Genomic DNA, 16,253 nt, shown 5'->3' with positions numbered 1-16,253 from the left:
CCCCAGAACGTTAATGAGAAAGCATCCCCAGCTGCACAGAGTGGCCTCCAATCGAAGAGAACACCATCCAGGCCAGGACAAAGTGGGCAGATCTAAAGAGGGGAGAGGAGCAGGAACATTGGTCACTGGAACCTCAGGAGCATGTTTAACGAGAGAGAGAGAGAGAGAGAGAGAGAGAGAGAGAGAGAGAGAGAGAGAGAGAAGAATATGGATTATTATGTGTCCCTATTGTTGTAGGAAAGTTAAGGACACTGTGCAGTTGGGGACTCTTTCAAGATTTGCTATGGCAGCATAACTAAAAGGGAGAGCCAGAAGGTAACACAGACATGAGGGATCTCCCTGGGATAAGAGACGACCCACCACACCACCATCAACAAACCTGAGTGAATTTGAAAGAGTGAGGGGACGACAGCATACAAATATCCCAGTTCACCAAACACTCTATATCCATGATCCCTCCAGATCTGCGCCTTTACCCATGAGAAATATACTGATAAAAGAGTAGTTGGAAGTGCAATTGGTACCTGGGCCTTCAGTGGGGACTTACCCAACAATAACATGACAAAAACATAGAAATTTAAATAAAATACAACCTACTCACCAGAGATGCATACTCATAATTTGCAACGCTCCTCGGAGGCTGTAGCCAGATGTAGGCTCATAGGCACTAGTCTAGCTTCCCTTGAAAATGTATTTTTAAGTATGTCCGAGACCAAATCAATTTCTCTTCCTCAGTAAATATAAAAAGTCTAACTCGCATGTATAAATGTGTGCAGCGCACTACAGACGTGTTTTGTCAAACTTGGTTGTAACACTTTCCCTCTGAGCAACCTATCAGAAGATGAAAAAATGCTGAAGCTATTCTTTGCCAGCTAGCTGGCCCTGTGAGGCGAATTTAAAATCTGATTGGTTAAAGAAACAGACTAATTTCTTATAGAGACTAAGGCTGTTTCACAACTTTGGGGCTTTATAAGAGAAAGATCTGCCCCCCTGCTGTAGTCTTCATTATTTAAGGTACCAACAAATAGCTTAAAACATTTGATCTAAGTAAGCGTGGGGATCAGTTTTTGCAGGGTAGAATGTCTGCAAAAAACTCAAAATGCAAAAATGTCTTTTAAGAAAACTATTGGTTAAAATTTAAAATTTCTAGAAATGTAATTTAGAACTGAAGTTTGCCAACAGTCCCATTTACTAATATGAAAATGCTTGGGGTTAAAAATGATTGTACCGCCAACCTCTAGTGGGTTTAATAGACGTTTAAGCTCCACCTTTGAATCCTTGTTATAAGCTTTTTACCAAATTTATTAAAAACAAATGTATGTGTAAATCATTCATACCATTGACTATGCTTGAAATTTGGTTTTAATGAAAATCTCGAAATCGTACATGTCAAACATACAGATTCACCTCATGGTCGTGAGTGTGTGTAAATTTACACATAAGAAGATGGACTAAACTTTACCTTGACTTGATCATCTTGTAATCACATAATTTGCTTGGTTTACTGCACTTTGAATATGGAAATATTGTTGGGAAAAGGGTTAAATAGTTTTTGTTACAATTGCGGAATTTAAAAGACTCCCTCATAAGTAGCAGGTTAACAAAATGATTTTGATTCTCTTTTTAAAAAAACACCTCATACAAGTTCATCAGGCCAGTAAAAAAGAATACCATAGAGAGCATTTTGTGAAAATCAATATTTTTTAGTAATGCCATTAATTAACAATGTGAAAAATAAAAGAGCAATAAAAAAAAAAAGGATCAATAATGACCTTTCTTGACTGCAGTGATAAGAATATTATATACATACACCGACCAGGCATAATTATGACTTTATAACATTATGACTGGTGAAGTGAATAACACTGATTATCTCTTCATCATGGCACCTGTTAGTGGGTAGAATATATTAGCAGAAAGTGAACATTTTGTCATCAAAGGTGAAGTGTTAAATGCAGGAAATATGGGCAAGCGTAAGGATTTAAGTGAGTTTGACCAGGGCAAAATTGTGATGGCTAGACATCTGGGTCAGAGCATTTTCAAAAATGCAGCTCTTGTGGGATGTTCTTGGTCTGCAGTGGTCAGTAAGTGGTCCAAGGAAGAACTTTAATGACTTTTGAAATGTAATTACTGCAGCATTTGAACATAGGATAATATATAAAATGTATAATCATTTGAGGTGCAAATTATTTAACACAATTTTAAAGTCTTATCATCAGCTGGCAATTGGTGTACTCAGACCGTAGATCTGCTGACTCACTGTTGTTGGCTCAGCTGACAAATGGATATGGTTCGTTCAGTTCTCCACCCTTCTAACAAAAAGTGAAAGAGGGAATTATAGACTATTTGAATTGTTAGGACAAAGCCTAAAAATAGACTAAGACAAGCCTTATGAGTTGTTGTGTTGTTTATAGCAAAATCTTGTAAAACTGTGTTGTTCAAAGTTTAAAGATAAATATGTGAAATTTACTTTTCTTCTCTTCTTTTTTCCATTATTTGGTGAATAACAAATTTATTAAGTGTTTATCTGGTAAATTCTTAATGTGAGGCTTAATATGAGACTTGACTTGAGAATATAAACCCGTTTGTGCCACACAATGGAACACTGACAATCTGTTTTAATTATTTATATATTTTTTTTGTTCAAATAAGATAAAAGATGAAACTGAACCCAACACATGGATACTACTAAAACATAGTTGGGTAAAGAACTCTACAAAGGGAAAACACTTGTTCAGATGGTAATTTTTTTGTACGATTGTCAAACTATTGTACGCTTACACACTCATCTGATATCTTAGGAATACAACTGATACGGACATTTTAGCAGAGTTGTAGTATTATCTAGTTCCATCAGTGGAACACATAACTTTCACAATGATGGAAATAGAATGAATAAATACCCAGTGTTATCCAGATGAAGGAAGCAAAATTATTGTGACAAACTATATGAATTAAAAAAAATATTTTCTTAATCTATATTTTTCTGTACAGCTTGTGACAGTGTTCATTGTTAGGCGTGTTATACAAACTGATAAAAACCCGAATTTCCCTGAAACCCTTCTGCGTCTACTTGTTTTACCTGATCCAAAAACAATAGCATTTCCACCATTCTTGTGCTCCATCCACCAGTTACAATACAGGAGCCACGTTAGCTTGAACTAATCAGTGTTTGGCACGATGTCACGTCACTTCCGCATGCAGAAGTCAACTAGTGTCGCAACTCTCGGATTCCTCGGCGTTGGGAAAGGCTATGAACCACTGTCGTTTAATCTGACTCGTTTTGTCTTGATAGAACAGGATACACTACTAGATGTGTAAACATTTGAACAGCTTTACGTTCTACAGTATTAACTCTCGAACACTGTCAGTTTGACGTGATAATCCCCCAGCAATATTTGACGACGACAACTATTATCGATAGACAGGAACGTTGTTTTGAAGAACTACTGCTTTGAAAGCTCGAGACTCGGAGGAACCAATCTATGTTTTAAACACGGACAACCCCGCCGTTTATTTTAAACGGAAGTGAGCACTGAGAGTCAAAACCCAAGAGTTCAGAACTCTCTTGTTTAAGCTTTCAGTAATACTCTGGGATAAACCCGCTTTTCTGAAATCAACAGTGAGGCATCTGGAAGTTTCCGGTTTTTTTCCGGCGTCAATAGCCGAGTATTTAGTTTAGTTTTAAATCCTGGCGATCAATATGTCTTCTGAATAACAATTTCCAATTGATTTTTTTATTACAGCGTGCGTTTAAAATACCGAATACATCACAACGCAAAACAGAGGTACGTGATTGTCTTTCAAACTCTAAATCGACTGCTATCAAATAACTAATTTTCGATGTTGAACGTATATAAATGTTAGACACTTATATAATGGCAGCATTAAATGACATAATTCCCCTTTAGTTCTGATTGTCATCAACTCAATTTGACAAGTATGGTATGCGCACACATTTTTGTCTATTTGTTTCATTGTTTAGGTCCATTACCTGCCTATATTGCTATATATTTATGAAAAACTAAATATATATATATATAAAAAAATTACAATATTTATTAATTCCAATAGTTTTTGAAAGCCTCAGGACTGAGCCCGAAACATCAGGTGTGGCGTTGTGTGTGTGTGTGTGTGTTGGGGGGAGTTTCTAAAGGATAACCTGAATGGCAAGAACAATTTATGCCACATAGTTTACTGGTAAACTCAAAGTAACACGTCATGTCTGGAAGTTTATTCACAGAATCAATTATTCTTAAGTAATTCAGTTTCGCTTTGTGTTTTTGACCTCTCCTCTATTATTTCACAGTCGTTAATAAAAAGGAGGTTTAAAAACATCAATTATTCTCTCTCTCTCTCTCTCTCTCTCTCTCTCTCTCTCTCTCTCTCTCTCTCTCTCTCTCTCTCTCTCTCTTTCTTTCTCTCTTTCTTTCTCTCTCTCTCTCACACACACACACACACACACACACACACACACAGAGAGTGTGAGAGTGAGTGTGAGTAAGTACTCTTTGCCTACCAAACAGTATCAATTCTTCTTTGGCAGGTAGGAAGATCTAACCACAGATTTCCAAGACGTTTGGAACTTCCTACCTGCCAAAGAAGAATCGATGCTGTTTGGTAGGCTGCCTCAGATCCATTTGTCTCTTTGTGTTTCCAGACAGACTTGATGATGTTGATATCAGCGCTCTGTGGTTTGTCTAACCATCACTTACATGACTCCTTGTTCTTCTTTTCACTGCAGATTGTTCCTAATGACATTGGCTGTGTGTTTTGGGTCGTTGTCGACATGCAACTGTGGTCAGGTAGGCCAGACTTTCATTTGCAAAGAAGTACTGAGATGAGAAAATCTGATCATAAAAAGATCTAATCATGAGCCAATACACAGTATTGTGTTTTTAAGCATGATTGAAGTTTGCATAGCTGCTTCTGAAAAAAATGTCTCACAAATCTTTATTCATGATGCCATGTTTTATTATGTAAGTTATTTGACATCCATATGTAAACACCATACATTTATTTATTTATTTATTTATTTATTTATTTATTTATTTATTTATTTATTTATTTATTAAGTATTTAAGTATAAATCCTCAAAAGCAAATATAATAGGGGATCATAATTCTTCCCTTATTAATGGCCACATGCCAAGCGCTGCCTATATTCATAGAATCTTGTGCTAAACTGGCTATTGATGGTAAATCTATTAGAAGAATTTTAAGTTACAAATGTGTGAGTGAAATGAAGACAGAGATGTGGTGGTGGAATGTGGAAGTGCAGGAAAGGATAAGGAGAAAGAGGTTGGTGAAACAGAATTGGGATCACAAAATAAGAGCGAGAAGGTTGGATGGTGTGGAGATGGTGAAGCAGGAAGTGGATAGGATTGCGTGGAGATAGTTTGGAGAGATGGCAGTGGAGTTTTTTTACCAGGTTGTTTAACAAGATTTTGGATCGTGAGGAAATGCCAGAAGAATAGAGAGTGTGCTGGTACCTTTTTTTAGAATAAGGGAGATGTGCAGACCTGCAGTAACTACAGGGGAATACAATTGATCAGGGAGGACAGCGCATGTACGACGGAGAATGTAGAAGCCTAATTCAGATGGTTTGGACATGTGCAGAGGAGGGACACTGGGTATATCGTAAGAGAATGCTGAGGATGGAGCCACCAGGAAAAAGGAAAGAGGAAGGCCAAGGAGGAGGTTTATGGATGTGTTGAGGGAATACATGCAGGTAGTTGGATTGAAACAGGGCAGATGTATAGGATAGAGGGGTATGGAGACAGATGATGGGGGCAGCTAAAAGAAGAAGAAGAAGAAGAGGAGGAGGAGGAGGAGGAAATGTCTGAGTGAAATACAAGCCACCAGATTAGACCAAGATATATATATATATATATACACAGTGTGAGGAAAATAAGTATTTGAACACCCTGCTCTTTTGCAAGTTCTCCCACTTAGAAATCATGGAGGGGTCTGAAATTGTCATCGTAGGTGCATGTCCACTGTGAGAGACATAATCTAAAAAAAAAAAAAATCCAGAAATCACAATGTATGATTTTTAAACTATTTATTTGTATGATACAGCTGCAAATAAGTATTTGAACACCTGAGAAAGTCAATGTTAATATTTGGTACAGTAGCCTTTGTTTGCAATTACAGAGGTCAAACGTTTCCTGTAGTTTTTCACCAGGTTTGCACACACTGCAGGAGGGATTTTGGCCCACTCCTCCACACAGATCTTCTCTAGATCAGTCAGGTTTCTGGCCTGTCGCTGAGAAACACGGAGTTTGAGCTCCCTCCAAAGATTCTCTATTGGGTTTAGGTCTGGAGACTGGCTAGGCCACGCCAGAACCGTGATATGCTTCTTACAGAGCCACTCCTTGGTTATCCTGGCTGTGTGCTTCGGGTCATTGTCATGTTGGAAGACCCAGCCTCGACCCATCTTCAATGCTCTAACTGAGGGAAGACGTTGTCCCCGGTCATCCTCTCCTTAATACAGTGCAGTCGCCCTGTCCCATGTGCAGAAAAACACCCCCAAAGCATGATGCTACCACCCCAATGCTTCACAGTAGGGATGGTGTTCATGGGATGGTACTCATCATTCTTCTTCCTCCAAACACGTTTAGTGGAATTATGACCCAAAAGTTCTATTTTGGTCTCATCTGACCACATGACTTTCTCCCATGACTCCTCTGGATCATCCAAATGGTCATTGGCAAACTTAAGACGTGCCTGGACATGTGCTGGTTTAAGCAGGGGAACCTTCCGTGCCATGCATGATTTCAAACCATGACGTCTTAGTGTATTACCAACAGTAACCTTGGAAACGGTGGTCCCAGCTCTTTTTAGGTCATTGACCAGCTCCTCCCGTGTAGTTCTGGGCTGATTTCTCACCTTCCTTAGGATCATTGAGACCCCACGAGGTGAGATCTTGCATGGAGCCCCAGTCCGAGGGAGATTGACAGTCATGTTTAGCTTCTTCCATTTTCTAATGATTGTTCCAACTGTGGACATTTTTTCACTAAGCGGCTTGGCAATTTCTCCGTAGCCCTTTTCAGCCTTGTGGAGGTGTACAATTTTGTCTCTAGTGCCTTTGGACAGCTCTTTGGTCTTGGCCATGTTAGTAGTTGGATTCTTACTGATTGTATTGGGTGGACAGGTGTCTTTATGCAGCTAACGACCTCAAACAGGTGCATCTAATTTAGGATAATAAATGTAGTGGAGGTGGACATTTTAAAGGCAGACTAACAGGTCTTTGAGGGTCAGAATTCTAGCTGATAGACAGGTGTTCAAATACTTATTTGCAGCTGTATCATACAAATAAATAGTTTAACAATCATATATTGTGATTTCCGGATTTTTCTTTTTTAGATTATGTCTCTCACAATGGACATGCACCTACGATGACAATTTCAGACCCCTCCATGATTTCAAAGTGGGAGAATTTGCAAAATAGCAGGGTGTTCAAATACTTATTTTCCTCACTCTATATATATATATATATATATATATATATATATATATATATATATATATATATATATATATATATATATATATAAAAACATACAATAAAACCTCGTTGTACGAGCAACCTATAGTACGAGCAAACAGAGATACGAGCGACCTTACTCGCAAAATTTTACCCTGTTTCACGAGCAAATTTCGAAGGCACGAGCAAACCCATGCTGCCGGTTCCCCGTTTTCGGCGGAGGGTCGCATCAGTCGCTTAGTTGATGATGTATCGCTCGGTTGCTCTCGTTGTTCAGTGCAGCAAAAACTTAAATTAGTTTTATATTTTTATTTCACTAGAAATCTTGAAAAATGTCCCCCAAGAAAATCAGTGATGGTGCTGGGAAAACGAAAGTAAATAGAATTACCATGGAAACCGAGGAGGTTATGAGCATTGTGCGCGTCTCACACTCGCAATCAATCACTACCACACGAGTAAGTGTTAAATTATGTTTACATTACGGTAATTTGCGGTGTATTTGTTTGTTAAAATAGGCTACAAATACTTTTTAAGTGCAGAAATAAGCGATCGAATGAGATCTCGGAACGGATTACTTTTACATTAATTCTTATGGGGAAAATCAGTTCGACTGTATGAGCAAATGGACCTACGAGCAATTTTCAAGAACGAATTATGCTCGTACAACTGGGTTTTACTGTATAATCAAAATGAGAGAGAATATTCACTGTCATTTGACACTACCTATTTGAAGATGGGACAAAGATTTTAGCACTTGTTTATGAAAGAACATTTAACATATTCTTATTGATTCAATTTTTGCGGGTGACACTAATTTTTTACAGATTGCCAAATAGTTTAGAATATTGCAATAGCTTAATGTTAATGTGTAAAATGTCTGCGGAAGTCTTAACTGGAAGTCTTAACAAGCGACGACTGAAAACCTACCTCTTCCTGAAATACCTAAATTAGCACTTTCCAAGTTTGTAGAATTCGAGTTATATTTAAATTAAGTTTGTAATCTTGCATACCAGTGTAGATTTATTCATTACTAGAGATTTAAAGCACTTTTGTACGTCGCTCTGGATAAGGGCGTCTGCTAAATGCCGCAAATGTAAATGTAACTGTAGCCAATCCAATTGAAACGTGTACAGAGTAGCTTAATAATGCAGAACACCACATTTTGGTTGTACTTTTTTTTTTTTTTACTTCTTGAACAGTCTCAACCCTATCAGTGTCCATATCCCAAACAAATCTGAACAGGCACTGTGAAAATTAAGCGGAAGAAGTTTAAGGGTCTCATTTAAGGACCCAATCATGGCAGCATTTGTAAACAAGATAGATCTGAATACTATTTGACTACCATAGATGAGTGTCACATGATTTGAGAACTGCAGAGATGGGAGTAGTACAGCTTATTAATAAAAATAGTTAAACCCACTTAATTCAGTGTAATAAGTTGAAATGTAGCCCTATGGCTGTGTTTTTTTTCTTTCTTTTTTTTTTTCCCTTGTAGACTGTTCCCATAGAGCAGTAACCAATACTCATTGATTGTTCCTTGCAGGTACTGGGTGTAGAGAAGGTATATGAACCAGAATGAGAGAATGTAGACAAACCTCTGAACCAATATCTAAAATGTTGTAGATCATATGAAGACTACAGTCTGTTTTTTTTTTTTTATTTCTGATTTTGGAATAGGCTTGACTTTCTTTTTTCCCACATCTTGTGCAATAGTGAAATAACAAAATTGTGGCTGTACAGTCTTGTACTTGATATACCTCAACTCATTTACCAGTTCCTTCCTTGTTGACCTGCTTAGGATCCCTTGACCAAAATGTCTTAATTCCTGGAAGTAAATTTTAACCTTTTTCCTGTATGTTGTAGTGTCTGTGAGTCCAAAGACACTGAAACAGGGCACCCAGCATGCTCCACCCTCCACTCACGAAATGCCGCTTGTGCACGCACCTGCTGCCACAAACAAATGTGTTGTTTTAATAAATGATGTACTGTAATTTAAATTATTAACTAATTACAGTATACTACCCCATACTGATCACCATTCTTTAAGATTTCTGGGTCAGCAAGGTCATGTTGTGGCGATATAACACATCATGTAACACTTCGGGGGAAAAAACATAAACAGACTTCTTAAATAATAATTTTCTTTTAAATTCAGTCTTATATGTTATTATATAGTAAATTAAAGCTGAAATAGGTTTCTAATAATTTAAGAGTATCTTAAATGTAAATGAAAATAGATACCCTGACTTACTTAAAGTAATATTTTTACATTTACTTCTTTAACAGCTTAGTTGCAGTTCTTCAGGGCATGAAATGCAGTTTTGTTCTTACTTGATCTCACACAAATTAAATGATTAAATTACACATATTGGCTTGTAAATATGAGTAAATTGGGTGGGAAAAGTGCATTTGTGCACTTACATATGCTCTTATAATAATTTATATATGCCCTAATATTAAGAGATACAATATATTATGTGAGTATGCTTTCATACAGCACATTATCTTAAACCTACTTACTTAAACCTACTTACTTAAAAAAAAAATCCATATTGAAAATTCCAATTGGGTGAGTTCATAAATGACTGTGCATATTTGAGAAAATATACTTTTATATCTTCCCAACCTTTAATCTAATATTTTTTTTATTCAAGAGGTGAACATGAGAAATGCACCTTAAGAGGAATCAGGCTCAGAAATAGATCCCAGCCTCTCCTGTGTCATCTACATTACAATGTGTCATCTACAATTATATAATATAAAGTCAAACAGTATTGATTATTTTTAAAGAATTTTCATTTGAACATGACATTTTTTATTTTATTAGACCTTTTTGATTATATAGTTTTGTATTACAACTTTGATTTGATAAGAGGTTTGTAGTATCCAAGTGAAGTTATTTAGTGTATAAAGAATGAGTTTTAAGATATTCCTCTGAACCTCATGTCACGTCTATCTCTAGATGTCTAAATTTTCCTCAGCATTCACCAGGTATATAAATGACTAATTTGTCCCTGGTTCAGAATGAGTACAATGCAATTTAATCTACAATTCTGTTTTTTTTTTTTTTTTTTTTTTAATTATCCAAACATACATAATTAAGTTTCTTATTTTTAATTTTTTTTATCGCACAATGTATGGTTGAACACATAAGTTATAGTATAAACATTAGTTTCTAAGAAAAAATATCGAGTTCTTATCATGGCTGGAGAGAACAGCTCAAAAGACAAAGTAATGTATGCAGCTGAATAATTAGCCACACAGGGCTAATGTTTTGTCATTGGTTACAATTAGACAAATAACTTTTGGTTAAGTAAAAGATAAATTTAACATAAATGATCCCTAGTGGCTTTATTATTAGCTGAGAAATATAAACATATATAGTAAAAGAAAATGAAGTTTTAGATTGAAGCTATACATAAAATGCTAGGGAATCCAACCCACTACAATTCGTATTTTGTTGCACTATGAGTTGTATTTCGGTACAGAGTGTGTAGCCCGAGTGGCACTCTGCTAAATGTAGTTTCTTCTTTATACCCCGGCATTGTTCTGTATGTTAAGTTTAATAATAATTTAAAATAAGCCTAAAGTGTGAAGCAGAGACTAAACAAACTTGCAGTCCTTAACTTAGTTAAAATCTGAGATCCCACAGGAACGTAAAATGTTTCGCACAAAAAAAGGATTGTATTTGTACCGAACCGAAAATGTAATTAGGAATATGTGTACTGTTACACCCTTAGAATAAATAGTGTAACTTAAAGATAAGATACTTAAAGATGGGGTCAGCCTCACCAATCTTTGAAAGACTTTTAATTGTCGTACAATTTCAGAATAATGTTCTTCAACTTAAAGTTGCAAAACAGATCTTATCACTTACAGTACATAATATAATTAAACGTTTTAAAGAATCTGGAGAAATCTTTGTGGACAAGGGTGAAAATCAATATTGAATACCCGTGATCTTTGGGCCCTCAGGCGTACCTCCAGATCACGTCCAGAAATCATTGACTGTGAACACACTTTGAGATTTAACCTAAATTTGTGGATGACATGGCAATCATGCAAAAAAAGAAGGCATGCATAAACATGACTCAGAAATGCTCTATCCTCTCTGGGCCAAAGCTCAGCATCTCCAGCACCACCACACTGAGCACTGGGGCCCCTCAAATTTGTTTGTTGACTTTAGGAGAGCACAGATCCTCCGTGGAGATCGTCAAGAGCGGCAAATTCTTTGGTGTTCATCTGGTTTAGAACTTCACCTGGTCACTCAACACCAGCTCTATCACCAAGAAAGCCCAGCAGCATCTCTACTTACTAAGAACGCTGGGAAAAGCCTATCTCCCTCCCCCTACCCTTACGTTCTACAGAGAGACCATCGAGAGCATCAATGCCTGGGTTTTGTAACTGCACCGTCTCTGATCGCAAGATGTTCGCAGAGGATAGGGGAGAGAGATTCCAATGATTTTCTTCGGCTGTCCCCACTATCATGGACATTTACACCACGCACTGCATCCACAAAGATAATTGCATTGTGGACGATGCACACACAGCTCTTAAACACGCTTTTCAACCCTCTATCACCAGGAAAGAGCGTATAAAGCATTCAAGCCCTCAACTCCAGACTGTGCAACAGTCTTTTCTCGCTCAAGCCATCATGCTCCTCAACACACAGAACTGAACTAGAACTAGAACTGAAACTCACGCACACTCACTCAACTGTGTGTTACTGAGCTGCTACAAATCTGAACTCACACACACACACATTTCAATTTACTCACATCCTTTTCTTCAGCACTAACAATTGTATATTATTATTTTATTATAACTATATTATAACTGTTTACCTGCTGTTTTGCACATTTACTCGATTGCTGCTGTTGCTGTTTTGCACCACATTTTGTATTTTATTTACAAGTACACTCTTGTTTACAGATCTAATTTTTGAACATATTATACAGTAGGTTTCCTGGCAGTACTGGTCTTTTGTCTTGACATGATGCCAAACAGTGGCAAACATGTTCTCCCAACAACTTTTTAAATGATACATTTTCTCAGTTTCAAGTAGGGCTTGATTTATTTTAGTAATTAAATATTCTAACAATTATATCAATTAATTGAATAATCTAATAAGAAGTACTTTTTCTTTATTAAAGAGCCATGCTAAACAAGAAAGAGAAAATAAGACAAGTCTCTTCGAATGAACAGGTAATTTGTTTTTCTTTAAAAAATAAAAATAAATTTTTTATTGCTGAAATTACATACAAGAATATGAAAACTGCATTTAATTGCTATATTACATCAAAATACATATGTAGTTGCGTTTAAATGCACAGTGGCTGCATAGTGTAGGTTATCATAAACTATTACTTTAATAAAACTCATAATAATTCTTACTCATGTATTTATTTATTTAATCTTGCACAGTATTGTGACGTGTTATTCTTCTCTCCGGAAAAGCTGCTTGAAATTTTCCACAAACTAAATCCATGTATTTATTGCCAGCTTCAAAAAGTGCTTCACTACCTACTACCCACTGCGGTGGGACTTTTTGAACGCACTGTATATAAATAAAAATATAAAAAAAAAATATTTAAAATTACTTTAAAAACAGTAACCACATTGTATGGTGATTTATTTTTGTTTTAGTTTGAAATTATTCTAAACTTTTGGAAACGTTCTGCCATTTTCTTTCTTCTGTGTTACCCGTCCAGAGCGCTCCAGAGTTTAGCAGGTGATGCATCAGTAATAATGGTCAAATTAATTTGCCTTGATGAATTTTTGGACACGACTTGAGAACTTCCTTACTTGAATAATTTGATTACAAAAATCTTTAGAGTAGGAATTGATACAGCCCTAGTTTAAACATTTGATGTTCTTTTAAAAATGTAACATAAGTTATGAGACTTGTAAATCAATACATTCTGTTTTCATGTACATTGTACCCAGCATCCCAATTTTTGGAATTTGTTTTCTACTTGTGTAATAGCACAAACACCCTGCTTAAATATTATTTTAGTAAAGTACTCCATTTGCAGTTTTACTTGAGTAGAAGTACAATAATACATACTTTGGAATGTTTTTTAATATCAAAAGTAAAAGTACTTATCTATGAGAATTATATTTAAATAATTTAAGCAATTCAGTGCTCCATTACTCATTCTCAGTTGTGTAAGCAGTGTCATTTAAGATGTAATTCATGCAAATGCAGAGCCCACTGTAATTATTTCAGGAGAAAAAAACACTTCAGGGAAAATGTTGAAACGAGTAAGGTGGACAGTACAGCAAAACGAGAAACTTCTTGAGTTATGAAGTGAAAATTAGTGTTTGCGTGACATTTTATATTCAAGGCATGTCATGATCAAAATGAACGCTACAGATTGTTATTGTTTGCTGCTAGCTACCATTACCGAGAGAAGGCAGGTCTGAATATGTCACTACATAGTTCATTTTAAGGTGGAAAAATTTTATCAAAAAAAATTACAACAGGGTTCCAAAATTTTCTTAACTTGAATTTCAATAAGATTTTTATTTGATTTATATTAAAGCATGTTTAATAAGAATTATAATATAAATGAATCCATTCATGATCGTAAAAGTCTATTTTTTCATTATGATTTTTTTCTCTGTGCTTGAACAGTGTCATAAAAATTCTGGACTTCAACCTTGTTACGTCTGTATCAAACTGTACTCCACATTGTTTCGTGCATAAGGCAAGGCTAAACTAGAAGTGAGAACAGCTACTGGTGTTTGTCTATTGTGGGAATATGGTGCAACATGTTTTGTTTTTGTTTGTGGGAGAGAACCTTGGCATGAGGTACATTTGGTTGCTTTATACTATTCTTCGTGTATGTTTGTATCAGCACAAGCCAGCTGAAAATAAGGAAATAAGAGATGCTTTGCTTTTCACAGCTAGATACAATATGGGCATTGTGTATCTGAGACATAAGAAAACTGGGAAATTCACATAACTCAAGACTGACTTTTAAATAATGTTTGCAATGTTTAAATAATGTTTGCTCTTTGTTTTGTTGTTTGGCAAGTGACGTATTATGAAGGTGTAAATACTTTCGGTCTTGTTGAATTCCTCGCAACCGGTTGGGTGACCTTGTTTTTGCTTGCTATAAAGTGAGCTAAGCTATTCATACCAAGGTTTTAGTCTGTTTTACACTGAGAGCATAGGTCAGTCGTAAAGCGAGTATTACATGCATTTATTTTTTTCCTTTTACTTGTTCATAGTACATTTCAATATGTGATGCCGCAGCTGATTTGCTTTGCTGTTGTTTGCTTATCCGATTTTGAGTCTACTTCTAAACTTGTATTTGTGTTTTCACATTAGTTGTATATGTATACTTTTTAAATATTAGTATGCTGTTAAATGGTATAGGAATTAATTCTATGAGCATTATTCTCCTAGTAACTGCCTGAGTAAATGCAACTGCAAAGTAAATATCCCACATACCACACAGAGGTGTTTTGTTCACTTTTAACCAGAGTCAATAATGATTACAGTGCAGATGCTACCCTCACAAATGACCTGCTTCCTTAACTAGGCATACAACAGCATGTAACTGGGGGGGGGGGGGGGGGGGGTTGGCTTTGCGGATACAGCATGTGGTGTAAATGTTCAAGACAGAGGGAATTGAGACCCTGATTTTCTCATCTTTTCTAAATATTCACTCTATCACTATATTATCAGTAATAATGGTCAAATTAATTTGCCTTGATGAATTTTTGTTTTTTTTGTAAAAAAAAATGAATACAAGAATTCTGGCCAAGTCTTAAGAATAGAAGAAAACTGAAGACAATCAAGATTTGATTTGATCTGTAATGTTTTAATTGTTGCACTGATGGCATTTTCAATGCCATGTACAGGCATTTTTAAATGCTTTTGCTGTTTATTATAGCCATTTACTATTTTATACCTTTTTTTTCCCACATATCACAGCTATATTTCTTGGTCTTACACCTTGTAATTAATGAGTGAGGGAATTTCTACGATGTGTTACCTTACTAAACAAGGTCATGGTTAAACAATTGGTTGTGACTCCAATATATTTTACAAACACAGAAAATAAAATAAAAAGACAGTACAGCCTCCTTAAATTTCAAGTTTCAAGCAGGGCTGCAACTAACAATTATTTTCATAATCGATTAATCAGATCTTTTTTTTTTCTCCAGTTTAGTCTATTAATCAGATTGAAGAAAAAAAAAAAAAAGTTATTAAAAGTTATTACTTGATGATGTTTTCTGATTATAACTACAGTATAGTAGACCTTATTTCAGGGTATTTGTGTATAAAAGTGCACTTAAAAAAATGCAAAAGCCACATATTATCTTTAAAAACAATATTTTAAAGCTTATAGTGGCTTCTTGTTGAAGAGTGCACGGGAGATTTCTCCTTTGAACAAATTCCCTCATGCTGGGATGTTTGTTTCTGTTAAAAACAAACAAACAAAAAATGGTGAATCAGTTTGTGTAAATTGATGTAAAATTTTGTAAATTTAATTTGCACTGTTTTAATTAAATCCATCACTATGTTTAGAGTGAGGGGATTGCGAAGTAAGTAAACAAACAGTTTGCAAAATAGCAAACTAAGAAAACTGCCATTCGGCCCGGTTTCTGAAGGGAGGGCATCATGTTCTGCTTCAAAATGTCACAGAACATGTTGGAATCCATGTTTTCCTTAATGAACTGCAGCGCCTGTCCATGTTGATGATGCTACCACCACCATCCTCGACTGTAGGCAAGACACAAGTTTTTTGGTA

The 16,253-nt window shown here is 35.8% G+C and overlaps 1 protein-coding gene across 4 annotated transcripts in view; it reads left to right on the top strand.

The window, feature by feature from the left end:
- Window positions 1-3,192: 3,192 nt before the first annotated feature.
- rapgef6 (Rap guanine nucleotide exchange factor (GEF) 6) overlaps window positions 3,193-16,253 on the top strand; it is a 122,429-nt gene continuing 109,368 nt past the window's right edge. For all 4 annotated transcript variants that reach the window (XR_014537318.1, XR_014537319.1, XM_083565014.1 and 1 more), the window contains exon 1: window positions 3,193-3,852. The gene's annotated coding sequence lies outside the window, so the exon portion shown is untranslated. The remainder of the gene's footprint in view (window positions 3,853-16,253) is intronic.

The sequence above is a fragment of the Silurus aristotelis genome (genome assembly GCF_946808225.1).
Source record: "Silurus aristotelis genome assembly, chromosome: 16".
Lineage (NCBI taxonomy): Eukaryota > Metazoa > Chordata > Actinopteri > Siluriformes > Siluridae > Silurus > Silurus aristotelis.
The sequence above is the reverse complement of the archived record's forward strand: the minus strand, read 5'-3'. Positions and strand labels throughout refer to the sequence as shown.